Source organism: Caretta caretta, chromosome 1 (genome assembly GCF_965140235.1).
Source record: "Caretta caretta isolate rCarCar2 chromosome 1, rCarCar1.hap1, whole genome shotgun sequence".
Classification (NCBI taxonomy): domain Eukaryota; kingdom Metazoa; phylum Chordata; order Testudines; family Cheloniidae; genus Caretta; species Caretta caretta.
The window spans coordinates 144,994,232-145,022,029 of record NC_134206.1 but is presented as its reverse complement, the minus strand read 5'-3'; the positions used below and the strand labels follow the sequence as shown (position 1 = coordinate 145,022,029).

The window sequence follows — 27,798 nt, the reverse complement described above, 5'->3', positions numbered from 1 at the left end:
CTGTTACCTTTCCTATTAATCAGTGATAAATAACGCTTATCATGTCACAGTGCCATAGCCAGCACCATAACAGTTTGCTTCCGACCACGTCACTTTATGAGACCCTCACCACCATGCTATCCATTTACTCACTATTCAGTTTTTAAGTACTGAGCATCTAGAGGATAATAGGATAATAAGTAACAGCCAGCTTGGATTTATCAAGAACAAATCATGCCAAACCAACCTAATTTCCTTCTTTGACAGGGTTACTGAAGGGATGCAATAGCCGTGATAGATCTTGATTTTAGTAAGGCTTTTGATACAGTCCCGCATGACATTCTCAGAACCAAACTAGCAAAATATGGTCTACATGAAAGTATTACAAGGTGGGCGCACAACTGGTTGAAAGATCATAGTCAAAGAGTAGTTATCAATGGCTCACTGTCAAACTGCGGGGATGTATTCAGTGGGGTCCCACAGGAGTCTGTGCTGGATCTGGTACTACTCAATGTCATCATTTAATGTCTTGAATAATAGAGTGGGGAGTGTGCTTATAAAATTTCCAGAGGACACCAGGCTGGAAGCGGCTGCTAGCTCTTTGGAGCACAGGATTAGAATTCAAAAGGACCTTGACAAATTGGAGAGCTAGTCTGAAATCAACAAGATAAATTTCAATAAAGACAAGTGCAAAGTACCACACTTGGGAAGAAAAAATCAAATGCACAAATACAAAATGGGGAATAACTAGATAGGCAGTAATATTGCTGAAAGAGATCTAGGGGTTATAGTGGATCACAAATTGAATATTGAGACAATAATGTGATGCAGTTGAGAAAAAGGCTAATTCCATTCTGGGGTGTATTAATAGGAGTGTCATTTGTGAGACACAGGAGGAATTGCCCTGCTGTACTCTGCAGTGGTGAGGCCTCAGTGGGATCCAGCTGGTATCCAGTTTTAGGTGCCACACTTTAAGATGTTGTCGGGCTGAAATTGTGGAAAAGCAGCATCACTTGCCCCATAACCTCAGCCATGTGGAACGCAATGCCATCCACAGCCTCAGAAACAACTCTGACATCATAATCAAAAAGGCTGACAAAGGAGGTGCTGTTGTCATCATGAATAGGTCGGAATATGAACAAGAGGCTGCTCGGCAGCTCTCCAACACGAGTTTCTACAAGCCATTACCCTATGATCCCACTGAGAGTTACCAAAAGCAACTACAGCATTTGCTCAAGAAACTTCCTGAAAAAGCACAAGATCAAATCCGCACAGACACACCCCTGGAACCCCGACCTGGGATATTCTATCTACTACCCAAGATCCATAAACCTGGAAATCCTGGGCGCCCCATCATCTCAGGCATTGGCACCCTGACAGCAGGATTGTCTGGCTATGTAGACTCCCTCCTCAGGCCCTACGCTACCAGCACTCCCAGCTACCTTCGAGACACCACTGACTTCCTGAGGAAACTTCAATCCATCGGTGATCTTCCTGATAACACCATCCTGGCCACTATGGATGTAGAAGCCCTCTACACCAACATTCCACACAAAGATGGACTACAAGCCGTCAGGAACACTATCCCCGATAATGTCACGGCTAACCTGGTGGCTGAACTTTGTGACTTTGTCCTTACCCATAACTATTTCACATTTCGGGACAATGTATACCTTCAGATCAGCGGCACTGCTATGGGTACCCACATGGCCCCACAGTATGCCAACATTTTTATGGCTGACTTAGAACAACACTTCCTCAGCTCTCGTCCCCTAAAGCCCCTACTCTACTTGCGCTATATTGATGACATCTTCATCATCTGGACCCATGGAAAAGAAGCCCTTGAGGAATTCCACCATGATTTCAACAATTTCCATCCCACCATCAACCTCAGCCTGGTCCAGTCCACACAAGAGATCCACTTCCTGGACACTACAGTGCTAATAAACAATGGCCACATAAACACCACCCTATACCGGAAACCTACTGACCGCTATTCCTACCTGCATGCCTCCAGCTTTCACCCTGACCACACCACACGATCCATCGTCTACAGCCAAGCTCTGCGATACAACCGCATTTGCTCCAACCCCTCAGACAGAGACAAACACCTACAAGATCTCTGTCAAGCTTTCTTACAACTACAATACCCACCTGCAGAAGTAAAGAAACAGATTGATAGAGCCAGAAGAGTTCCCAGAAGTTACCTACTACAGGACAGGCCTAACAAAGAAAATAACAGAACGCCACTAGCGGTCACCTTCAGCCCCCAACTAAAACCCCTCCAACGCATTATTAAGGATCTACAACCTATCCTAAAGGATGACCCAACACTCTCACAAATCTTGGGAGACAGGCCAGTCCTTGCCTACAGACAGACCCGCAACCTGAAGCAAATACTCACCAACAACCACATACCACACAACAGAACCACTAACCCAGGAACTTATCCTTGCAACAAAGCCCGTTGCCAACTGTGCCCACATATCTATTCAGGGGACACCATCACAGGGCCTAATAACATCAGCCACACTATCAGAGGCTCGTTCACCTGCACATCTACCAATGTGATATATGCCATCATGTGCCAGCAATGCCCCTCTGCCATGTACATTGGTCAAACTGGACAGTCTTTACGTAAAAGAATAAATGGACACAAATCAGATGTCAAGAATTATAACATTCATAAACCAGTCGGAGAACACTTCAATCTCTCTGGTCACGCAATCACAGACATGAAGGTCGCTATCTTAAAACAAAAAAACTTCAAATCCAGACTCCAGCGAGAAACTGCTGAATTGGAATTCATTTGCAAATTGGATACTATTAATTTAGGCTTAAATAGAGACTGGGAGTGGCTAAGTCATTATGCAAGGTAGCCTATTTCCCCTTGTTTTTTCCTACCCCCCCCCCCGGATGTTCTGGTTTAACTTTCAGGTTTCAGAGTAACAGCCGTGTTAGTCTGTATTTGCAAAAAGAAAAGGAGTACTTGTGGCACCTTAGAGACTAACCAATTTATTTGAGCATGAGCTTTCGTGAGCTACAGCTCACTTCATCGGATGCATACCGTGGAAACTGCAGCAGACTTTATATACACACAGAGAATATGAAACAATACCTCCTCCCATCCCACTGTCCTGCTGGTAATAGCTTATCTAAAGTGAGCATCAGGTTGGGCCATTTCCAGCACAAATCCAGGTTTTCTCACCCTCCACCCGCCCACACAAATTCACTCTCCTGCTGGTGATAGCCCATCCAAAGTGACAACTCTTTACACAATGTGCATGATAATCAAGTTGGGCCATTTCCTGCACAAATCCAGGTTCTCTCACCCCCTCACTCCCCTCCCAAAAACCACACACACAAACTCACTCTCCTGCTGGTAATAGCTCATCCAAAGTGACCACTCTCCCTACAATGTGCATGATAATCAAGGTGGGCCATTTCCAGCACAAATCCAGGTTTTCTCACACACACCCCAACCCCCATACACACACAAACTCACTCTCCTGCTGGTAATAGCTCATCCAAACTGACCACTCTCCAAGTTTAAATCCAAGTTAAACCAGAACATCTGGGGGGGGGGGGTTGGAAAAAACAAGGGGAAATAGGCTACCTTGCATAATGACTTAGCCACTCCCAGTCTCTATTTAAGCCTAAATTAATAGTATCCAATTTGCAAATGAATTCCAATTCAGCAGTTTCTCGCTGGAGTCTGGATTTGAAGTTTTTTTGTTTTAAGATAGCGACCTTCATGTCTGTGATTGCGTGACCAGAGAGATTGAAGTGTTCTCCGACTGGTTTATGAATGTTATAATTCTTGACATCTGATTTGTGTCCATTTATTCTTTTACGTAAAGACTGTCCAGTTTGACCAATGTACATGGCAGAGGGGCATTGCTGGCACATGATGGCATATATCACATTGGTGGATGTGCAGGTGAACGAGCCTCTGATAGTGTGGCTGATGTTATTAGGCCCTGTGATGGTGTCCCCTGAATAGATATGTGGGCACAGTTGGCAACGGGCTTTGTTGCAAGGATAAGTTCCTGGGTTAGTGGTTCTGTTGTGTGGTATGTGGTTGTTGGTGAGTATTTGCTTCAGGTTGCGGATCTGTCTGTAGGCAAGGACTGGCCTGTCTCCCAAGATTTGTGAGAGTGTTGGGTCATCCTTTAGGATAGGTTGTAGATCCTTAATAATGCGTTGGAGGGGTTTTAGTTGGGGGCTGAAGGTGACCGCTAGTGGCGTTCTGTTATTTTCTTTGTTAGGCCTGTCCTGTAGTAGGTAACTTCTGGGAACTCTTCTGGCTCTATCAATCTGTTTCTTTACTTCTGCAGGTGGGTATTGTAGTTGTAAGAAAGCTTGACAGAGATCTTGTAGGTGTTTGTCTCTGTCTGAGGGGTTGGAGCAAATGCGGTTGTATCGCAGAGCTTGGCTGTAGACGATGGATCGTGTGGTGTGGTCAGGGTGAAAGCTGGAGGCATGCAGGTAGGAATAGCGGTCAGTAGGTTTCCGGTATAGGGTGGTGTTTATGTGGCCATTGTTTATTAGCACTGTAGTGTCCAGGAAGTGGATCTCTTGTGTGGACTGGACCAGGCTGAGGTTGATGGTGGGATGGAAATTGTTGAAATCATGGTGGAATTCCTCAAGGGCTTCTTTTCCATGGGTCCAGATGATGAAGATGTCATCAATATAGCGCAAGTAGAGTAGGGGCTTTAGGGGACGAGAGCTGAGGAAGTGTTGTTCTAAATCAGCCATAAAAATGTTGGCATACTGTGGGGCCATGCGGGTACCCATAGCAGTGCCGCTGATCTGAAGGTATACATTGTCCCGAAATGTGAAATAGTTATGGGTAAGGACAAAGTCACAAAGTTCAGCCACCAGGTTAGCCATGACATTATCGGGGATAGTGTTCCTGACGGCTTGTCGTCCATCTTTGTGTGGAATGTTCGTGTAGAGGGCTTCTACATCCATAGTGGCCAGGATGGTGTTATCAGGAAGATCACCGATGGATTGAAGTTTCCTCAGGAAGTCAGTGGTGTCTCGAAGGTAGCTGGGAGTGCTGGTAGCGTAGGGCCTGAGGAGGGAGTCTACATAGCCAGACAATCCTGCTGTCAGGGTGCCAATGCCTGAGATGATGGGGCACCCAGGATTTCCAGGTTTATGGATCTTGGGTAGTAGATAGAATATCCCAGGTCGTGGTTCCAGGGGTGTGTCTGTGCGGATTTGATCTTGTGCTTTTTCAGGAAGTTTCTTGAGCAAATGCTGTAGTTGCTTTTGGTAACTCTAGTTTGGATGAGCTATTGCCAGCAGGAAAGTGAGTTTGTGTGTGTATGGAGGTGGGGGGGGTGAGAAGGCCTGGATTTGTGCTGGGGGTGGCCCACCTTGATTATCATGCGCATTGTTGGGAGAGTGGTCACTTTGGATGAGCTATTGCCAGCGGGATAGTGAGTTTGTGTGTGTGGTTTTTGGGAGGGGGGTGGGGGGGTGAGAGAACCTGGATTTGTGCAGGAAATGGCCCAACTTGATTGTCATGCACATTGTGTGGAGAGTTGTCACTTTGGATGGGCTATCACCAGCAGGAGAGTGAATTTGTGTGGGGGGGTGGAGGGCGAGAAAACCTGGATTTGTGCTGGAAATGGCCCAACTTGATGCTCACTTCAGATAAGCTATTACCAGCAGGACAGTGGGGTGGGAGGAGGTATTGTTTCATATTCTCTGTGTGTATATAAAGTCTGCTGCAGTTTCCACGGTATGCATCCGATGAAGTGAGCTGTAGCTCACGAAAGCTCATGCTCAAATAAATTGGTTAGTCTCTAAGGTGCCACAAGTACTCCTTTTCTTTTTGCAAAAATGATAAAAGGTTCAGAACCTGTGACCTATGAGGAAAAGTTAAAAAAATGGGATACGTTGAAGATTGAGGAAGAAGCTAATAATGGTCTTCAGATATGTTAAGGAGCGGGATCGATTGTTCACCATGTCCACTGATGATAGAACAAGAAGTAACGGGCTTAATCTGCAGCAAAGGAGATTTAGGTTAGATCAGGAATCGGCAACCTTTGGCACATGGCCAATGGGGGCTGCGGGAAGTGGCGCGGGCTGAGGGATGTGCTGGCCGCCACTTCCCGCATCCCCCATTGGCCTGGAGCAGCGAACCGCGGCCAGTGGGAGCTGCAATCAGCCGAACCTGTGGATGAGGCAGGTAAACAAACCAGCCCGGCCTGCCATGGTGTGACGGGTTGGATCACAGAAACCCCCTGGGAGCTGCCACCTGATGTGCCAGGACTACTTCTGCCTCTGCTTTCCTGCCCTGTCAGCTTAGGACTTCAGTACCCTGCCTGGTTTGAGCCAGACCCGCTAGCCTGCTGCAAACCCAGACCCAGGTCTGAACCACATCCCCTAACAGCTGTAGGCTTAACTGAAAGCATCTTACAGAAGTGTTCCTGTCCTTGATGCTCAGATGCCCAACTCCCAGTGGGGTCCAAACCCTAAATAAATCCGTTTTACCCTGTGTAAAGCTTATACAGGGTAAACTGATAAATTGTTTGCCCTCTATAACACTGATAGAGAGATATGCACAGCTGTTTGCCACCCCCCGCCCACCCCGGTATAATACATACTCTGGGTTAATTAATAAGTAAAAAGTGATTTTATTAAATACAGAAAGTAGGATTTAAGTGGTTCCAAGTAGTAATAGACAGAACAAAATGAATTACCAAGCAAAATAAAATAAAACACACAAGTCTAGTCTAGTACAGTAATAAAACTGAATACAGATAAAAACCTCACCAGTTCCAGTAAGCTTTCTTTTACAGACTAATCTCCTTCTAGTCTGGGTCCAGCAATCACTCGCACTCCTGTAGTTACTGTCCTTTGTTCCAGTTTCTTTCCGGTATCTGAAGACAAAATGGAGGGGTCTCCCAGAAGTTTAAATAGACTTTCTCTTGTGGGTGGAGACCCCCTTCTCTCTCCTATGCAAAGTCCAGCTACAAAATGAAGTTTTGGAGTCACCTGGCAAGTCACATGTCCATGAATGACTGAGTTCCTTACCAGGCAAGCCACATTCCTGGGAAAGCCCAGGTATGGATTGGCTTCTCCAAGTTCATTGTTGGCTTACTGGGCACTTACTGAGAATAGTCTTTTCTCAGGAAGCTGACCAACTGTTTCACTAAAACCTACTCAGAATCAAACAAGTATGCAGCCAATATTCATAACTTCGAATACAAAAATGATACATGCATACAAATAGGATTAATAGATTCAGTAGATCAGAACCTTTACAGAGATATGTTACATGGCATATGTAGCATAAAACACATTCTAGTTATGTCATATATATATTCATAAGTATATTTCCATAAAGCCTTATGGAGGGCACTGTCACACAGGGTGCTTACCCTGGCGGGCCAGGGGCCAAAGATTGCTGATCCCTGCATTAGATATTAGGAAAACTTTCTAACTATAAGGGGTAATTATGCTCTGGAATAAGATTCCAAGGGAGTTTGTGGAATCCCTGTCATTGTAGGTTTTTAAAAACAGGTTGGACAAACACTTGTCAGGAATAGTCTACTTTTACTTGGTCTTGTCACTGCACAGAGGGCTGGACTTGACAACTTCTTGAGGTCCCTTCCAGCCCTACATTTCCGTGATTCTATGATCATTAACTTGGGCATCCTTTTTGTAGTTTCAATCAGAGAGAAGCCAAAGCCTAGATGAAGATAGACCTACCATAGAGATAGCTGTAGAGACAAACTGATAAGGTGGAAAGGCTTTCCTTCCTGTACCATTTTTATGGATAAATGGAGGACTTCAGTTTCCAAGGCTGTCAGTCCAGCATCATTCACAAGCACTACATTTATTTTAAAAAGAGCTCTGAAGCATTGATTTTGAAAAAAAACCCATAAAATAAAGAATTAATTTTGCAAACAGATATTTTAAAGGAATATGCAAATATCAACAATGTCCCTTTAAAACTCAGGCAGTGCTTTTTCAAATGAGTTTAAAAAAAAATAGATACAATGTGTGACAAGAGCATGCTCATCCCAGTGACTTAGAGCCTAAATCTTTTTAAATATCAGCTGATTGCAGAAAAAGAAAAAAAACATCTGCCACGCAGCCTGACTACTTGTAAAACTTGAACTTCAGTTATTGCTTTTTTCTACATCCTCCTTTAAACAACCCGCTATCAAACAGAAACAGTAATTTCACAGGTGGCAAAACTTGGCATTTGACAATCGTTTGTATAGCACTGCAGAAGTACAGACTCTGACTTATTGGGTACCCTTAGCCAGTACAGTCCCACATGCTTACCTTCTGTAGCCTCTCCTCTTTCCTGGCTGTGTCTGACTATTAAGGTTCTTTTCACTTCAATAAATATAACTCTGGCTGACTGGCAATCTGAACTTCCATAAAGCAAGTAGTGTGCTGCTCAAATCAGGAAAAAAGTCCACATTTCAAAATTCCCCATGAAACTAAATTTCCCCCCACAATTGGCCTTATTGAAGCATTTCATTTTGACTTTATCATTGACTATTACATTATCAAAATAATAGTAGCTGAATGAAGCACTTCATGCTTATCAAAACATTTTGGTAATTTAGGGGCAAAAATGTTGACAAAAATCAATCCATTCCCATAAAATATTTATTTTCCATGGAATCATCATTTTCCAACAGAAAACTGTTCCACTGGAAAATTTGAGATCATGCTGTTTTAGACAGAGAGAGACTGATGGGTTAAAAATCATAGGCTTTTAGAAACAAATTGCCTTATACAGGTTGCCCTAGTGGACAGGAAGTAGACTCATTAAGTCAGGCAGAGAGGGAACAGAAACTGCCATCTCTCTGAGGTCAGTGCATCAACCACTCTCCCTCCTGTGCTCTCTGAGGAAGTAGTGCCATGTCTACACCACAGGGACTATAGCAGCATGGCTACATTGCCATAGCTATGCTGACATAACCCTGTAGTGTCTACACAGCCTACAGCAATGGAAGGGGTTTTTCCATCACTCTAGGAACACCACCTCTCTGAGCAATGGCAGGTAGGTCGAAGGAAGCATTTTTCCATCGACCCAGCTGTGCCTACACAGTAGCTAGGTTGGCATAACTACAGCGCTTGGGAAGTGAATTTTTCACACCTCTGAGCACTGTAATTATGTCAACCTACATTTTTAAGTATGGACCTGGCCTAGCAGGACTGTGGTTCATATCCCAGCTCAGCACATACATTTTGAACATTTTTTCAGTTTTAACATTTACAACTTAGTTTCCTTTCCATTGTGTATCCTATTTGTTTACTTTTACATTGGGACAATGGTAGTACAGCCATCTGTTTAATGTTTGTTTGTAATTGGTTTGACTCTAATGCACGGATGCTGAATGTTTTGTTTCAAACAGTGAAGGGAAAGGTTTAAATCTAAACAAAAAACTGTTTTCACTGGAAATAAAAAAGAAATTCAGGGAAACATTTCAATCAGTATTAGGCAAATATAAAGGGAAGGGTAACCATTTTTCTGTATACACTGCTATAAAATCCCTCCTGGCCAGAGGCAACATCCTGTTACCTGTAAAGGGTTAAGAAGCTCAGCTAACCTGGCTGGCACCTGACCCAAAGGACCAATAGGGGAACAAGATACTTTCAAATCTTGGGGGGGGCGGGGGGAGGCTTTTGTTTGTGCTCTTTGTTTATGTGTTGTTCTCTCTTGGAATTGAGAGAGGCCAGACAGAAATCCATCTTCTCCAACCCATCCTAATCCAAGTCTCCAATATTGCAACCAGTATAGGTAAGCCAGGCAAAGCGGATTAGTTTATCTTTTGTTTTATGTGAATTTTCCCTGTGTTAAGAGGGAGCTTTATTTCTGTTTTCTGTAACTTTAAGGTTTTGCCCAGAGGGGGATCCTCTGTGTTTTGAATCTGAATACCCTGTAAAGTATTTTCCATCCTGATTTTACCAAGGTGATTCTTTTACCTTTTCTTTAATTAAAATTTTTCTTTTAAGAACCTGATTGATTTTTCATTGTTCTTAAGAGACAAGGGTTTGGGTCTGTGTTCACCTGTACAAATTGGTGAGGATTATTATCAAGCCTTCCCCAGGAAAGGGGGTGTAGGTCTTGGGGGGATATTTTGGGGGAAGACATCTCCAAGTGGTCTCTTTCCCTGTTCTTTGTTTAAAACGCTTGGTGGTGGCAGCATACTGTTCAAGGACATGGCAAGGTTTGTACCTTGGGGAAGTTTTTAACCGAAGCTGGTAAGAATAAGCTTAGGGGGTCTTTCATGCAGACCCCCACATCTGTACCCTAGAGTTCAGAGTGGGGAAGGAACCCTGACAGGCTTCCATAGATCTTCTCTCTACAAAACCCAGATCTTGGCCCCAAATAATGTCTTTTTAGATGTCAGTTTTATGATTTGACTATTTAAGTTTTCCATCTGTTTCACAAACCTTTGTTTTGTTTTGTTTTAATTTTAAAAAGCTCTTTCTCAAGAGACAGATTTCTCCCAGTTTTTACACCATTGGATTAAATGTAACTAGCAAAATAAGTTTCATTCACATTTTCAAACATGTTCAGTCCATAAAATATTTAACTTTCAAGTTATAATATGCACATAGCACTGTTTTTATAGAAAGAGAAATAAATTATTTGAAAGCAGGAAAGAGTAATAGAAGACAGGGAATGAAAACTGGAAAAATAAAGGCATTTGTAAAAGAACAAAACATGTTTTTCGAGAAAGTTTTTGAAAAGTTAGAAGGTCTCGGTGAAGAACAATTTCTTATTGTGGAATTCTCCTGCTGCAGCACAGTATTGTTAGTCCCTAGAGACTGCTCATTCGATTCCTTAAAGGCTCTGCTGGTACGGAAAATCATGCCTTGTCATTGACAACCTGGCTTAGATTCAAAAATCAAAATAATTTGTTTCCAGTGATACACTTCAGTAACGTTTAATATTTCAGATTAAACGACAGCCAAGTATAATGGTACAAATCTAATAAAAGTGGCTTGGCATTTATACATTTTCTCATCAACTTTAACAGAGTTATAAGGGATTTTTAAAGTTTTATTATTGGCTTTAGGAAGAGAGAGCGCCACTAGAGAGTCCACGTTTTCATATGTGGTGTTCATTTGGTTCCACGGGTAATGTTTTTAATACAGGGCAGCTAAAAAAAATGATCAAAAGGCTGAGACCTGGTGATAGAAATATAATCTAATAGTGACTTTTTGCTAAGTGCGGGCTACACTGGAGTGTTAAATCACAACCCTTGTTACGGGGCTGTTCACTTTGCCTCAGGAGGATCTCCCCAGAGACACATGATTCCACTCCTGCGCCCTTGCAGGAAAGCAAGAAGTGTGCTGACCAAATCAGAAAAAAAAGTCACATTTCAAAATATCCCATGCAACTAAAATTTCCCATGCAACTAAAATATCCCATGCAACAAAAAATGGCCGTATTGAAGCACTTCATTTTGACTGTATCGTAGACAATTATCAAAATGATAGTATCTGAATGAAGCGCTTCATCCTTATCAAAACATTTTGGTAACTTTTGGGCAAAAAAATTGGAAAAAAAAATCAATCGGCTGCCATAAAATATTTATTTTTCATGGAATCAGAATTTTCTGACAGAAAACTATTCCATCAGAAAATTTTAACTCCGCTCTAGATTCATGGCGCTCACCTGATATAGGAAATTGCCCTACCAATTGCCCAGTACTGGCCCAGCTAAGTTGACCAGTTTCAGAAGCAAAGGCAGGGTCAAGGTCCTACAGTATCTCCACATTACCACTTTCTTTATGGGGGACTACACCATGGTGGGTCTTCACATTCTTTGAGCACAAGGATTAGGGGCCAGATCCAGTAAAGCACCTAAGCATGTGCTTAACTTCATCCCTATTCAGCACAACACAGCAATATGTGCTTGAGTGCTTTGCTAAACCAAGGCCTCGTATTGTAACTAGCCCCTATGCACGGGTGTGAAAGGGTGGGGTGAAACTTATGCCCTTTCTGTGCACTTGTGCAAGGCTCCTAATGACAAATCCTCCTTAACTAGAAACAATGAGATAAATTCTCCTCTGACGTAACGCCACTGTAGTTGCTCAGTTATAGAGTCAGGAGCATGGTTTGAAAACAATTTAGTTAATGACATCACAACAGATATAATTTTGACACAGTGGCTTAAGTTTTGTGTGTGACACAAGTAGGTAGGGAGCGCTTCAGTAGCAGGGTACAGGGTAAAAGTTTTCATTAGACTAACCTCTTATTGTAAGCTATCTGGGGCAAGGACTGTCTCTTTGTTCTGGGTTTGTCCAGCACCTAGCACAAAAAGGTCCTGGGCCATGACGGGGGCATTTTAGGCTCTACCACAATCCAAATAATAATAATTAATAATGTTGCACATAGACCTCAAGCATCCTTAATATCTTCTTGCTAGTGTTCCATAATAGAGGTTCAGAGAAGACACAGGAATTTGTACACACATACGGAAAGGATTTGTGTGTTAGACTCTTCAGCCTGTGTCACCCAGGGGTGTGAAAAATTCACCCCTCTGAGAGCCATAGTTAGACTGACATAAGTTTGAATATAGACACCACTAGTTCAATGGAAGAATTCTTCAGCTGAACAAGCTACTGCCTCTTGAGGGGGGTGACTTACTATAGAGAAGGAAAAAAACCCATCCCGACATAGAAGAAAGTGTTTCTACTACGCAGTGTAACTGCAGTGCTCCAGCTGTGCAGCTGTAGTGTAGCTATAGCCATAATCAATAGCAACACTGTAAAGCCTTTTGAATCTGGACAATAACATATATAGAATATCTATGCTATAGAAAAATATAGCCCTACAGAACAGATTTTAAAAACATTTGAAATGGTTTCAGCTAGCATGGTTGTAATACCAGTCTGAACAGGACATAATTTAAATAGTTTTTGAAAACAACTGGTGGACAGGTTTGGTTAAATATTTTAGCACAAGGCTAGGGGACCAGAATGCTTCCATTATAAGCATGGCTCTGACACTAACTCTCTGTAGTCTTTGGGCAAGGCTCTTAGGGTATATGTCTACTTGGTAATGCAGGGGTTGGCAACCTTCAGTCCATCAGGGTAATCTGCTGGCAGGCCACAAGACATTTTGTTTATGTTGACCGTCCACAGGCACAGCCTCCCGCAGCTCCCAGTGGCCATGGTTTGCCGTTCCCAGCCAATGGGAGCTGCAGGAAGCCGCGGGCCCACGGACATGCTGGTCACCACTTCATGCAGCTCCCATTGGCCATGAACAGCGAACCGCAGCCACTGGGAACTGCAGGTGGGCCATGCCTGCAGATGGTCAATTTAAACAAAATGTCTTGCGGCCCACCAGCGGATTACCCTGATAGGCCACCTGCCAAAGGTTGCCGACCCCTGTGGTAATGTAAGCCTCAGGCTTGAGCCCAAACCCGCTTTCCATCTACACACAAATCTTAGACTTAGGCTCTTAGGACCCTGGGAAGGTAGAGGGTCAAGCCCAAGTCAAACCAGGACCCAGGATTCAAGCTCTATTGCTTTGCAATGTAGATCTGGCCCACCCCCACCCCTCCCAATTCACATCCTGGAAGTCCACCAAAAGTATCCCAACTTCCTTTATGCTCACTATCCCAAGAATCACCAATTGACTCCAATGAAAATGGAAGCAACCCCTTTGGTGTACAGCAGCAGTTCAGTGAGTCAGTGTTAACCCTTCCATTGTCTTCCCACCACCAAGCTGCAAACACACTCTCAGAGAGCCTTCTGGATTTGCAATGAAGACTGAATAGAACAAGCCTTTTGGGAAAGCACGCTGCTTCCTGGGCACAGGAACACAGCCAGATTTTGGTGACTCTCTAGTGCAAGGCCAGCAAAACTGTGGACTTTAGTAAGAGTACCAGGGATGATCACACATACCAGCAAACAGTGAAGCTGGCAGCATTGCAAATTTACTGGGTTAGGGACTAGGGCAGGGAGCAGACTAAGCAGTTCATGGCTGAGTAAAGGAAAACTGGGGACCAGAACCACACCTTGGGCAGCTTACTGACATCATGCCCATTTTTGCCCAGTAGAGTTTGACTGGATGCTGAGCACTGAGACAACAGTGGTGCACGGTGACTTGGTCAGCTGGGATGTCACCCTCCTGGCCCCAGAATCCAGAGGAATGATGGGAGCCAGCAGCAAGCATTGAGCGAGGCCAGCAAAGTGACTCTGTTTCTGAAACTGGTCCCACAGCAGACTCTGCTGCAGGAGCAGCACATCCTGGGGCAGTATTCAGAGGAGCTATCTAATTCCCGGCCAAGGAAAAGCCCACTGCAGAGCCTGCAGCAGACTCATTCGGGACAGAAGCCACCCAAGCCTGGTAAGTTTTCTGGCTCCATTGTGTTTATTAATATAGGAATGGGATGGGAGGGATTTCCGTTCTATGGACCAATTTAAATAGTTCACCACTAATAGTTCAAAAGCTATTAGGGCTAGGAGTGTGTATCTACTAATAGCAAATTGTATCCCAGCACCTTGGCTCCCCACCCCCCACCACCACGTGGAATTCAAAATGGAAACCAAGAAATACAAATAGTAAAACCCCCTTCCTTTAAGGTTCTGTTGTAAATGATGGTTTGGTGTGGTAATGGCAGCTGGCCTGCTTGGCAATGGGTTAATGTTGTACTTTTCCAATGCATGTTTATAAATAAAGCTTTTTATGTCGTCAAGAAAGTTTATTGCTATTACTGCATCACATCATACAACACGTATTTAAAATAATGAAGGTAAACACATGATCAAGGATAGTTAGGAGTTAGCAAGCAAACACCATTCTTCTGTACAGTTAGGTACATCAATCCAATCACTTCCTTATATAAATCCATACTATGAATGATCTCTCTCTCTCTCTCTCTCTCTCTCTCACACACACACACACACACACACACAGAATATAGGGGCACAAAACATCCCTGACTTCTATTACCCGTGTGGTGCTAACTCCAGCTGTAGTAGGTGACCTTCCTGGCTGAGTGACCAGTTCAGCAACCTCTTGCTGTCCTACATCCTTCAGGGGGAAATGGTTCACCTTTGGCATCACAAAGATTGTGAAGAGCACAGCAAGCCACAGTAATGTGGTCAGAATTGATGACACTGGAATCCAAACAGGTCTGCAGACATCTCCAATGGGATTTCAATCTGCCAAAAACTTATTCAACAGCCATTCTATGCCTGCTAAAAGTGTAATTAAACCATCTTTTGCCAGGGCCTCTAAAATCAGGGCAAGTTTCATAAGCCAAGGCAAAAGGGGTCATGCAGAATAACAGTGGGAACAGGAATGCTATTTATAACAATGTCATTTGATAGAAACAGTGCCCCAGCCTGTCCATGCATGTAGACTCCTAATGGGTAAAAAAACATGGCATCATCAATGTTCCCAGTGCAGCCCATGTCAACATTCATAAATTAACCGGTGTGGTCCACATGGGCCTATACAACAATGGAGTAGTACCCTTTGTAACCTGCGTACTCATGTGTTTCTTGAGAAGGGCAAACTATGGCACAGTATATCAGTGGCCCTAGAGGACTTTGGAAACCCCATTCTGGCAAAGCTAATGGTTGTGTCTTTATGCTGGAGGGTCAGAGCAAGCTGCTCACAAAGCTCCAGAAATGCAGCTTCCTTCATTCAAAAGTTCTGGATCCACCACTGGTCACCCCAGGTCTGCATGATGATGTGATACCACCAGTCTGTGCTTGTGGCCCTGCTCCAGATGCACTGGTCTACTTACGGGGTATCAGCCACTATACCGAGTGTCATGAGCAGCATCAGCCAATTCGAGTCTGCCATGTCCGTGCCCTCCTCCTCCTCCTCCTAGCCCATCATAAGCTCTGTCAGGTGCTCTTAGTGGGTCAGAAAACACCAGCAAAATGTCCACCAGCGACTCACAGAAGCTCTGCCTGTTTCCTGACATAGGAGTGAGAGCGGAAGCAAGAGCAGTTCTTCAAAAGCACCTCCTCCCTGTTGCTGGTTCCAGTACCTGCACAGACCAAAATGACAGCAGGACATGTTGCTGAGCTATTCAAGCTTCATCTAACAGGGTGGACAATCAAGTTTTCCCACAGTGCACCATGGTCAAAAGGCTACAGCAGCCACATTTCAGGAAGGCACTAAGTAGTCTTTGTTATGATTGGTTTGACTTGGATCTTTGTGCCACATTATAGAGATCACATCCCCAGGTTCAAGCCTGGGTCAGAAAATTCTTAATGTAGGATTAACAACCAGTGTAGCCCTGAGCTCTATCACCCAGAGTCAGCTGACTTGAGTCCCACTAACTCTGGGCTTACATTGCAGTATAGACATAACCTTACGGATAGATTTTGGCCTTTAGACACAGCTCTAGACAAGGGGTGCATAAATTGTACCACCTCAGAATTAGACCTGGGCGGCACAAGCCATTTCCGAACATATTAATGTAACTATTCAAAATCATGTACAGTCTGGGCTCAAGCCAGTGAGGTACTAAGCACCCCCAATTCCTTCTGACTTCATTGAAAATTAAAGTGCTCAGCTCCTTACAGGATGTGTTCATCTTCTTGTAAGTCTCTGTACCTCTTGCACTGGATTAAATTGGATCAATTGAAGAACCATGGATCTGGGCAATGTTGCCAGCCTTATTCAAATAATAGAACTAATAAGTGTTTTGTCTGGGAGTGATTGGACTGGCAGTGTAGTTATTTAAAAAGAGAAAATAATAAAGGATAACAATAATCCAGAAATATACCGGAGATAAGATAGGAAATAAGAACAGATGGCAGAAAATATGCTTTAAGCAGCTAGAAGAGTAGTTCCCCAATAGCACATTATGCTGCTGCACGGGAGACCTGAGTTTAGCAGCAATTAGAGCCAGTCCAAACTTTCCATGGGAACATTTTTTCAATGAAAAACAGTTTAACAAAATGGAAATTTTTGGAAAAAAATCATTTTCACTGAAAATTTTCATGTTTTCAGCAACCAAATTTTTGGTTGACAGGTTTTGGTTGCTAAAAACCAAAAGATTATCAGTTTTTAGTTTGTAAATACCCGTACCTAATCACCTCCCCTCACCCTTTATGTCAGCTCTCCTGCCTTGCACATGACCCTTATCTCTTCCTTCCCTCTAAAATTTTCACTTCCATCCAAGTCAGTTCCCTTTACCTGTTCCCTTTTTTTGCAATGAAAAAAAAACCCAAAATTTTGTTTTCATCTAAATTTTCATCAGAAAAAATAATTCCAAACCAGCTCTTGCAGCAATCTCAGGGGTTGTGTCCTTTTTGGTAGCTGGGTAAAATATCAAGATGACACTCAGGCCCTTTCTAGACCAGTGGTAACAATGGTCAGAGCACTACTGTAAACAGGGTGCCTGGCTGCTGGCATTTTAACCATGGTGTTTCAACCTCACACTAGCATTTCAATTCATCCTTGGTAGGGGTGAAGACTTGCTAACCCAGGGGCTTTATGTGCCTGAACCAGCACCGCCCATGTCCCTCCACCTTAAGGGCTCATCTTTGACACTACAGCCCCTGGTTTGGCGGGAGAGAGGCTAATTGTTTATTGAAGTAGGGGAAGAAACAACCAGTTTCTCAACCTTGTCTTGATTGATAAAAAAAATGCATTTTTTATTTGAGGTAACTATCATGTATTAACCTTGGGGTAACTAACATGCATGTGCTATCCCGAGGTAAAAACACAGTGAAGACCTGCCACATCAGTTTTACCAGAAGGTAAATTCACCACAGTCAATCCCTAGAGGGACTGTTTTCCTGGCAGTAAAAATCAAGTGTCTGGTCTTCACATGCTTTTACCTTGGGATAGCATATGCATGTTAGTTACCCCAAGGTAAATATGCACCTTTTTGATCAGTGAAGGCAAGGCCTCCACTTCTGACAAACTCCTCTGTTTTATCTGGGAGTAGAAAAGTTCTGCATATTAAATAGCCTGCCCTTAAATTGTGCTCACCCGATCAACAATGCAAGCTATTTGTTGGACAGGCTATTTTAATTTGCAACCAAGGAAGAATGTTCTTGTTTGTTTATTCCTGGATTATTATTTTTTACAAATGTTTGGATCTTTCAGGTTATTTATTTGAGCTCTTTGTTGTTTAAGAGAAAGTTTCATTTTAATGTCATAATTATTTCACCATTTGAATAACAACTAAGAACATATTTTAATGAATTGAGTATATACTCTAGAAATAAATATATTAACTACACTAATTAGGTTGACCTCTCTGCTTTTACAAACTTAATATGACAGGTTTCAGAGGAACAGCCGTGTTAGTCTGTATTCGCAAAAAGAAAAGGAGTACTTGTGGCACCTTAGAGACTAACCAATTTATTTGAGCATGAGCTTTCGTGAGCTACAGCTCACTTCATCAGATGTTTACCGTGGAAACTTAATATGAGCGGCTGACAGAAAATTACTGTACACTAAATGGAAATAATTAATTAGAGAAATAATGTAACTGTCAGTAACTAACTTGAGATGAACAAAAGTCAGACATAAAACCTAGCACTCGGTTTTGGTGTGGTCCCAAAATTCTCACAGTACATGTAGGAGGGCTTTTTAGAAGGCAGCCATGTTTGGCACTGTAACTGTATTAAAACAAGAGCTGGCAAGAAAATGTTAAATATTTGTCATGAAAAAGTTAAAATAATTGAATATTTTTCATCTTTTTTGTAGAAAAAAGTTTCAAAAGAAAAACATTTCTGAAAAAAATCATTGTGGGGGAGGGTGAAGGAATGTTTTGTCAAAACAATTAAAGCTAAAAAATGTAACCAGTACTAATTAAAATACTGTGTTAAGGAGCAGCATTTTCAAGAATGAAATGAAAGTATTGTTCTCAGCACTAGCCATTAGTAGTGATATGGCCCCAGCTACCATACCTGCCCAGCCCTACTCATACACCCATTGTACACTGTTCTAAATTACTAGTGCATCTTGTGAATAAACTATGTGCACAAAGCTAACTGTTATGGCCATGTCTACAATGCAGTGCCCAGCTGGTGAGGAAGTGGGTCACTAGCATGAAAGTATGTGTTTGCTGAGCATTCTGCTCCAGGTTCAATTGCTTACACCTTTGAAGCATGCTTCTAACTGAGCTTTTCTTTGTCCTTGTGATGCCTTCAACTGAAAAAAGGGGCCTCCACTTGACTTATCACCAAAGGGTTCCGATTGTTCGACTCAGACGATTATTCCACTATTTGAGAATTCCAATTATGTGGTTTGGGAGAGTCACTTGTCTGTCACTCAGAACTTCCCTGCCCTTCCCCCAAGCAATCTTAGAACATGGATAAAAGTCAATAATGGCTTCTTTTTTTTTTAAAGATCCAGTGCAATAATGGCTACAGTTGCTTGTTGTCTTTCTGTGATGCTATAGAGCACCAGGTTCAGGGATAGAGCTAAAAGTGATTGAGATTCTCATTGGAATGGAAGGTCTGTGATATCTCAATAGTGTATTTACTGAATATTTGTAAGATGTTTGCAATGAAAAGGGCCAACACAATCTAGCAGTGATGTGCTTATAACGATAGTTTATTTAAAAAGGATGGATGAGGGTAAAAATAGAGGACTGGAAAGCATATCATACAACAATGAAAAAGTCTGTTTAGATGAGCAGATGCAAAGTATATTTGTGGTGATTGCCCTCCGTTTGGGCAGGTTTTCTTTTCACAAAGAAGAATATGTTCTTTTATTCTCAGTTTCATTCAAGTAATCATGAACCCAACTTGTCCTTGGTATTGTGTGATAACCTGCTGAGGAAATGGCCCAAAATAATGAGAGATGAGGTTCAGTGAAATACTGTTCATATTTATACTGACACACAGATCCAAACAAAGGCTCTGCAATAGCCGCAGCATTCTGCTGATCCCCTGATTTTTCTTCAGTGTAGTCCCTGCAGGGACTACAACAACAAGAGAAAAAAATAAAGAAGCCACTGCGACAGCACTTGGTATAAATGTTTCTTCAAATGAGGCAGGCCATCAGAACATAATGTGTCCATATAGTGCTGTATTTCACCCGCTCAGATGAAAAACAAATCTATCAGAAATATTCGTACTTCCTGCCCCACCTGCTCAAGTTAAAAATAGTGAGAGAGGTCAAGGATTTAGTGGCCATGAAGAATAAATGAGCTTTCACCCCTGGAACAGTTTTTCCTGAACAGGGTTGAGGCACACTGGTTGTGTGGTATGAAGAATTGCATTGCCCCCACTTAAGTTACCTACCAGTGCTGTACCTGGCTTTAGATGAACAGAGGACTTTAGTCTCTGGGGCTGAACATACTGAAGTACTAAAGCATTCTTATTTTTTTAAAATGTTTTGAACAGGAAAAATATACCCTGCTTAATTCAAATCCAATTCAAATAGTGCAGAAAATTAGATGAAAAGAGTGCATTAGATTAAAATCTAATATTGTGTAGAACTGTTATGTGGCTATGTGAGGAATGCACTGAGAACTACACTATGTCTAGTCACAAGATGGATTTAACTAATAAATGAAAGGAACATTATATACTCTGATCAGCAATTCAGAAGATCAAAGTGCATGCTAAATCATCACTGCATGGAAATAAGCAGTAACATTCCTCACTTGTAATTACGCAATTTGAACAGCATTTCGGAGCAAACAGTCCACAAATCACAGCACCTACAAATGCATGAAAATATTTATCATCAGTATGTTTTAATTTGCTTACAGGGACACCATCAACCTTCAAGTATGTAGGCTTGATTCAGCCAGCTTCTCTTGTGGTGGAAGTTGCCTCAGAGTGCAGGTGCGCAAGGTGCTCACAACTCCCTTTCTGAGGGGAGGAACCCACCCATTCAGCGCAGCTCCAGAAGGTGATGGTGCTGGCTGGGAAATGGCTGTGACCAGGGTAATCAGGGGATACACTGTTTTACCGCATCCCTACCTGGGCTGCTACAAGTATTTAAAGGTTGCAAATACCAAGAAGGGAGAGAAATTGTTTAGGGAGGGTTAAGGAGAAAGAGCTAGGAGCAAAGAGCTTCAAATATCATAAAGGAAAATTTAGGCTGACTATCAGGAAAATAGATACTAACAATTATATCTATTAAAGGGTGGAAGCCTCCCTAGGGAAGTCCACTGACTTGAACCATTTAATGATGCGCTGGCAGAAACATTTAAGTATATACAATCATGTAACAACCATAAATTAGCAGGGCAATGTTGTAGTTGCTTCAATAGGTCTCTTACATCTCTAATTTGTTTGATTCTTCTCTCACACCCTGTACAAATATTCTTCTGCTTTAATAGATTCACTCACCTCACTCTGGTTGAATAAATGATGCCACTGTTCAAATGTCAAAACAGCCCTGAATTTTGAGCACTGGCCCTAGTTCCAGTCAACCCTTTTGCAGGACACAACTATTCAGACACACACAGCTGTCAGAGACACAGCTGGTTAACACAGAAGTGGGGAGGAAATGAAAAAGTTAAAGGGCAGAAAAAAGATCCGCCCTTGGCTGAAGGATGGAATGTTTATTGATGTCAATGAAGCATATTTTTAAAATATGGAAATACTACCCAAAATGATGTTCAGTTGATAGATGGGCTTGAACCTTGATATTCAGATCTGAATCTGAACTTTCCCAAAGTTCAGGGATGTTTAGAGCTAGGATTTTGATCAGGCTTGTTTTCTATTCTGTCATGTCAGAAAAGGTATAAATTGGAAATTAGAGAGGCAAGGAAAAAATGCAAAGGACAAACAAGGTTGATAATGTTATTGAAGAGAAGTTAAATGAACTCTTTGCTTGAGTCTTTACTAAGAAGATGTGGGAGGAAGGGCATTCCTTATAGAAAACCATAGTGAAGCATTAAAACAGATAGAAATCTCTAAGGAAGAGATTACTCAGCAACTTGAAAAACCCAGCTGCATATGTTTATTAGCATTAACAACATTTGCAGCTATGCAAGGTAAGACAGAGAAACAAAGGAAGTCAAACCTCATGGAAGGAATTTTCCCCCTTCTCCAGTCCCCTTAGTGTTGCACAATTCAGCAAGTACATTATGGGTTTTTTTGGCCTCTCTCTGAAGTGTCAGGTTCTGGTCAATGCCAGTGATAGGATAATGGAGTAGATGGTCAGATATTCTAATCAGTTATGGCAACTATAGTCCCTCTGTAAAAAAAAGCTCTCAAGTTCTTTATGTATCCATTTGTTTATGGTCAGAATGTACATCTACAAGCTTAAAGATTAAATTACAGAGCTACTCCACTTTATGAAAAATAGACTTCCTGAACCATAGCAAATAAATACCCAGTAAATCATTTGTACCCTGATGGAAAAGCCTATAGAATTCAATAAGGATTAAACCAGTAGGGGTGTACAGAAATGTAACTAGGTTCTGTAGAAATTAGTCTTAAAAACTCTAGAATTTAATAGAAATCATCATAGAGTATACCTTTGCTGTTAAATTCTATTAAAGCCTATAAGCTTTTTAATAAATATTCTCTAGGTTTTTTAAATTATTGTTATTATTACATTTTATGAGATTTTCCCATAAGGGAACTGCATCTCAAAGCCACCAAAAGATAATATTTGTAGAGGAGAGATCTAGGGCAATGCAACCTCCAGATCCTCATCGTGTTTCAAACTTTACTTGGCTGAAAATTGTCTTTAATTACATGTTTTTAAAAAAAATGCAGTAACCCTAGATAATGACAAACTCTGTAATGCTACTTTACCCTTTAGAGCACAACAATAATAAGATTTTAATCAACTTTTTCCAGCAGACCCAATTGATCTAAATACTGTGGGACAGAATCTTGGCTGATGTAAATCGCCATGGATCCACTGAAGTCAATGGAGATATGCTGATTTACACCAGCTGATAATCTGCATAAACATTCCCTCTTTAATGCACTGCTTAAATGTTTGCTAGATTTGGGCATATTCATTCATTAGTTCTCCTGCTCATGAAGTGCTGAGTGCACACTTTGGACCACCCATTTCCAGGGAACCTGGTATCCTGCTTCTGTTGCAGCCTGCTCTATATTTAGGATGAGGCGGCAAGGGCAGAAGCCATGACATCTCTCCAGTATGTGTGAGATCATGCATGAGGCCTTCTCCATCCATAGATTCATAGATATTAAGATCAGAAGGGACAATTATGATCATCTAGTCTGACCTCCTGCGCAATACAGGCCACAGAATCTTACCCACCCACTCCTGCGATAAACCTCTCACGAATGTCTGAGCTATTGAAGTCCTCAAATCATGGTTTAAAGACTTCAAGGTGCAGAGAATCCTCCAGCAAGTGATCCATGCCCCATGCTACAGAGGAAGACAAAAAAAACCCAGGGCCTCTTCCAATCTGCCCTGAAAGAAAATTCCTTCCAGTTTTCTTAGAGCATAAAGCTGGTGGAATGGTATGGACTCTGGCATATGGAGCAAATGGCCAAGCCACCTGAGCCAACACTGAGTCACTTGGGAAGACACTGGAGTCTGGTTGGTCTAATACCTGACGTCCTCATCTACAACATGATGAAACCACCACGTGCCTTGTTGCTGTTTCACATTGAAAGCATCCAGTTGGTGCATTTGCATCTCTGTGATGGCCCAGGTTTCAGAGCCATGCAAAAGGACAGAAGCCATTGCTGTTTGATAGTTATGTATCTTAGTCCGAGCTGATGTGTGGCATTGATGCCAGAGAGGCTTCCAAAGAGCATGCATAACACCTGTAGCCTTGCTGATTCAGTGTTTCATGTCAGCAAGGCAACCTCCCTCCTTGGTAACAACAGAGGCAAGATACTCAAATGAGTTGATTAATTCATTCATAATCGATGGGTAGAGGGAAAGGTCCATCAGGCACTCTTATCAGTTTGGTCTTCTTCCAATTGACTTGAAGACCAAGGTTACATGCTTCTTCTGTAAATATATTCAGGGCCTTTATGAGATTACTTCATAAGGATGCAAATATAGCTGTGTCATCTGCATATTTAAGGTCTGTTATGCAGAAGCCCTGGAGTACCATCCCCAGTATATGGCTTCCATCATTTGGTCAATAATGATGTTGAACAGCTCCGGGGTGGTCACACACCCTCAGTGGATGCCACTGTTGTACTCAAACCAGCTGGACATCCTAGTATCTAAGCTCTCACTTTGGCAGGACATTTCTTCAAGAAGGATGAGGACCTTGCCAGGCACACCAGCAGCTTTCAGGCAGAGCCAAAAGGCCTATTATGGTAACTTACATTTCTGCAAACCGAAGATGTTCCCTTGCCAAAGCTGCTAATTAAGTAAAACTTCAATTTAAACTTCAATAACAAACATTTTAATCTTGACAAAGATGTAGGGGAATTTGTGGGTGGGTGGGTGACTTGTTTTTGTTCGTTTGTTTGTTTGTTTATCTACTGTAACTCATAAGGACATTTTCAGATTTTATTAATTATTATGCATAATGGGCTTTGTAGATTATATATAAAGTGCAAAGACTTATTTATTTAGTCAGGCAAGCTATTTAACAATCCCTGACACCCAGGGATTATTCGTATTCCACACAGGTCCCAGAACCTCTGGTCTGTCACATCTGTAACTAAGAGAGATTTGGGATTGAAATGATTGTGACAGCTGTAATAATTTTTATTTATATAGCATCTTTCATCTAGAAGGGAAAGGATTTAAAAAGGCTTTGTGTGAAAGCAAAATGTGTCAAAAATTTCACCATAGTAAACCAGTTACATATAAGCCATGAAATAGAGCTGAATTGCACAAGATGTGATGGACTTAAACTCCTTGTATGAATGTTTGTAATTAGCAGACTCAGAGTATTACAGTCTATTCTAAGCACAGATGTCACATGCTCTGAGCTGGACCCAGTTTGAAGCACAAACACTCACTCGCCTGCTGACTGATGGAAATGACTGACTCTAGGGAACAAGCTGTAAAATCAATTATTCACATCTACTCGGTTGCCACCACCTACACATCTTGGAGCAGCACTAGGAAAACCAAGATTGTTTTGACCTGATTTTAATATGTTCGTATGCACTACCTTTTTCTGTGATTAGAGTTGGAAAACTAGTAAACAAAATTAAAAATCAGCAAATTTCTCCACTCCCAAAAATCAGACATACAAGTAACACTTTCATCCTGCAAAGACTCCTCCTCTGGCTGGTCTATTTCAGCTTATGACCCCACCCTTTTTTCATCAATGTGCCTCCTCCTTTGATCCAGAGAAACTCTTTTGCGGGCTTTCAGACAGAGCTGCTGTGCATAAACACCCAATCACACCCAGATTGTAAGGTGATGCTTGTGATATTTGATTATTTGCTGTTTTTACCAAGAGATGAAAAAATTGTTTGTGTTTGCTTTTTGCCCAACACACTCACTTTCTTAAGAAGTAGTTGTCAGCAGCAAAGATTTGTGCTTAATATTTTGATTATTACAGCAGGAAAAGAAGAAGTAAGCTGCTTGAAAAGTAAGAAATTGCTGGATGAGTGTGTAGGAGAGGGCTGTATGGGGTGGGGTAATTATCCCAGAAATAAAACTAGAAGGGAGTGAATATAGTTTGGAATAATCAAACTAAGAAGGAAGAACAGAGGGTACGTCTACAGTACAAAATTATTTCGAAATTATTCTATTCAAATTTTCGGAAGCTATTTTATATATTTGGTCTTCTGTGTCCCCACTAAAGAGTGTGAATTCGGCCGAGTGCGTCAACAGTACCAAGGCTAGCATTGAATGTCAGAGGGGTGCACTGTTGGTAGCTATCCCACAGTTCCCGCAGTACCCGCCACCCATTGGAATTCTGGGTTAAGCTCCCAGTGCATGATGGGACAAAAACATTCTCGCGGGTGTTTCTGGGTGTGTGTCAACAGAAAGCTACCGCAGACAATCATTTTGCTCCATTTTGGCATGCAGACGTGTCATAAATATAAAGGGAAGGCTAACCACCTTTAAATCCCTCCTGGCCAGAGGAAAAACCTTTTCACCTGTAAAGGGTTAAGAAGCTAAGATAACCTCGCTGGCACCTGACCACAATGACCAATGAGGAAACAAGATACTTTCAAAGCTGGAGGGGGGGATACAAAGGGTCCTCTCTGTCTGTGTGATGCTTTTGCCGAGACCAGAGCAGGAATGCAGGTCAGAACTCCTGTAAAGAGTTAGTAAGCAATCTAGTTAGATATGCATTAGATTCTGTTTTGTGTTTTGGGTTCACGGAAGAACCCAATGCACAGCTACAGACTAGGGACCGAATGGCTAGGCAGCAGTTCTGCGGAAAAGGACCTAGGGGTGACAGTGGACGAGAAGCTGGATATGAGTCAGCAGTGTTCCCTTGTTGCCAAGAAGGCCAATGGCATTTTGGGATGTATAAGTAGGGGCATAGCGAGCAGATCGAGGGACATGATCGTTCCCCTCTATTCGACATTGGTGAGGCCTCATCTGGAGTACTGTGTCCAGTTTTGGGCCCCACACTTCAAGAAGGATGTGGATAAATTGGAGAGAGTCCAGCGAAGGGCAACAAAAATGATTAGGGGTCTGGAACACATGACTTATGAGGAGAGGCTGAGGGAACTGGGATTGTTTAGCCTGCAGAAGAGAAGAATGAGGGGGGATTTGATAGCTGCTTTCAACTACCTGAAAGGGGGTTCCAAAGAGGATGGCTCTAGACTGTTCTCAATGGTAGCAGATGACAGAATGAGGAGTAATGGTCTCAAGCTGCAGTGGGGGAGGTTTAGATTGGATATTAGGAAAAACTTTTTCACTAAGAGGGTGGTGAAACACTGGAATGCGTTACCTAGGGAGGTGGTAGAATCTCCTTCCTTAGAGGTTTTTAAGGTCAGGCTTGACAAAGCCCTGGCTGGGATGATTTAACTGGGAATTGGTCCTGCTTCGAGCAGGGGGTTGGACTAGATGACCTTCTGGGGTCCCTTCCAACCCTTATATTCTATGTTTAAATGGCTGATAAAATAAGTTGTGCTGAATGGAATGTATATTCCTGTTTTTGTGTTTTTTTGTAACTTAAGGTTTTGCCTAGAGGGATTCTCTATGTTTTGAATCTGATTACCCTGTAAGGTATCTACCATCCTGATTTTACAGAGGTGATTCTTTTACTTTTTCTTTAATTAAAATTCTTCTTTTAAGAATCTGATTGCTTTTTCATTGTTCTTAAGATCCAAGGGTTTGGGTCTGTGATCACCTATCCAAATTGGTGAGGATTTTTATCCAGCCTTCCCCAGAAAAGGGGGTGTAGGGCTTGGGGGGATTTTGGGGGAAAAGACGTTTCCAAGTGGGCTCTTTCCCTGTTCTTTGTGTAACACTTTGGTGGTGGCAGCTTTTAACCTAAGCTGGTAAGAACAAGCTTAGGGGGTCTTTCATGCAGGTCCCCACATCTGTACCCTAGAGTTCAGAGTGGGGAAGGAACCTTGACAAGACGCCATACTGCTTTCAGCAGACGGTGCACCGCTGCTCTCCTGCTACTATGAATCAACCTCTCATTTCTTCTCATCTTCCTATGTAATCTCTACTATCTACTCTTTCTCTTCCTCATCAAACGCTTCCACTGCCAACTCTGCTCAGCCATCGTGAACCGAGCAGCACAGGTTCCACCGCCAACTCTGCTCTCCCGCTATTGCCTCGCTTCCAAGCTTTTCCATGTTTTCTGTCCTGGGCTCTCACCTCCACGGAAGCTACAGAAGACAACCATTTCCTGCCTTTTTTCGGCTACCATGAACCGAACAGCACAGCTTCCACTGCCACTCTGCTCTCCTACATTTCACGCCCTTTTTCCAGGATTACCTGTGCAGGCACCATAGCCATGGAGCCCAATCAGATCTCCGCTGCAGTTTTGAC

The 27,798-nt window shown here is 42.4% G+C and overlaps 1 long non-coding RNA gene across 3 annotated transcripts in view; it reads left to right on the top strand.

Moving 5' to 3' along the window:
* Nucleotides 1–9,689: 9,689 nt before the first annotated feature.
* The window catches only part of LOC125642304 (uncharacterized), a 128,183-nt gene continuing 110,074 nt past the window's right edge, over nt 9,690–27,798 (top strand). For all 3 annotated transcript variants that reach the window (XR_007358362.2, XR_012669829.1, XR_007358363.1), the window contains exons 1-2: nt 9,690–9,760; nt 14,039–14,328. This is a non-coding gene — a long non-coding RNA (uncharacterized LOC125642304). The remainder of the gene's footprint in view (nt 9,761–14,038; nt 14,329–27,798) is intronic.